Below are 1,452 nucleotides of genomic sequence, written 5' to 3'. Positions count from 1 at the left end.
TTTTAATTTTATAATTTCAACAACAAAACCTTTAAAATTCTCTTTTGTAGTTTAGCTAGCTAGTGAATATGTAAAGTAAGTATATTTTGAGTCTGCTTTGTGGTAGGTGACCTTGGCTCTGAAGAGCATATGCTATTTAGTTTGTTGTTGTTGTTTTAGGTATTTGAACCATTAGAAATCTACTGTGAAAGAAAATGATGCCTCTAGTGTTCAAGTAAGATTTCATGTTGTATAAAAGGAGAGAAGGTTAGCACTCCCCTTTACAAGGATGGAAGAGACCCTTGGGCCTGACAGCATGCATACAGTTAAGGCATTGCCACCTACTTCATGGTCTCTAACCATCGTTTTTATAGGTGGTGGGGATTAAGGAGGGCACTTGTGATGAGCACAGAGTGATGTATGGAAGTGTTGAATCACTATATTGCACTAATATTACACTGTATGTTAACTAACTGGAATTTAATTTAAAAACTTAAAAAAAAAAACGAATAATTAAGATTTCTTGAAAGATCACCTTGGGATATTATAAAAAATATGTAGTAACTATTGGTCACTTATATGACAGTCACTATTTTAAGTACATTTCAAGTATGAACTTATTAACACTAAATAATCCTGTGAGGTCAGTATTATCATTATCCCTATCTTACAAGTGACATAATAGAGGCATCAAAAGGTGAATTAACTTGCCTAAAGTTACACACATAGTAGTGGTAGAGTTGGGATTTGAATCCAGGTCACATAGCTCAACAAATGGAGCTCGATGCAGATATTTGGCTCAAATGAGTTAGCTGTGTCCTAAAATGTGAATACACTAGACAGCAAATTAAAACCTCCTAGCTAACCCAACTCATTTTTTAGAAGTCATGTTAGATAAACTATTATTACTCACACTTCATAGGATTATTTCATCAATCACCTCATATAGTTTAGCAAAATATTTCTTCCAACCTCACACTATAATCTCCCTGAGAAGATTTTCCAGTGACAATTTCGGAGCTCTTATAAGAGCTAACTTATACAGAATGCTTTTCTAAGACAGATGCTATTCCAAGCATTTTTTTTTTCCTATATTAAATCCAACAACAACCTTTGAGATAGATACAGTTGCTGTCCTCCTTTTATAGGTGACGAAACTGAGGCAGAGAAAGGGCAATTTCAAATGTGAAAAGAATTTAAACACAAGCAGCCTAATTCCAGAAAGAAGACATGATTATGATTGAAGAAAACTGGATGTTGAATTCAGTGAGCCTGGATTTAAATCCCACATCATAGTGCCATTGAGAGAGGGAGGGAGGGAGAGCACTGTCTGTAGATAAGGTAAAAAGAATCAAGTCAACAAAAAGTTGGCCTGCTTTTTATTATCATCACGCACAGGCTATTTTTTTAAATGTTAGGGATAAAATACCCCTCCCCACTGAGGTGGGGTGCTCCCACCACCTCTACATTTCT

At 35.3% G+C, this 1,452-nt stretch overlaps 1 non-coding gene across 1 annotated transcript; it reads left to right on the top strand.

Moving 5' to 3' along the window:
* The first annotated feature begins 224 nt into the window (after nt 1-224).
* On the top strand, nt 225-350 carry LOC118540071 (U6atac minor spliceosomal RNA). The gene has a single exon (XR_004919452.1). It is a non-coding gene; the product is annotated as a U6atac minor spliceosomal RNA (small nuclear RNA).
* The last annotated feature ends 1,102 nt before the right edge of the window (nt 351-1,452 follow it).

Source organism: Halichoerus grypus, chromosome 4, assembly GCF_964656455.1.
Source record: "Halichoerus grypus chromosome 4, mHalGry1.hap1.1, whole genome shotgun sequence".
NCBI lineage: Eukaryota > Metazoa > Chordata > Mammalia > Carnivora > Phocidae > Halichoerus > Halichoerus grypus.
This window is presented reverse-complemented; position numbering and strand designations above follow the sequence as displayed.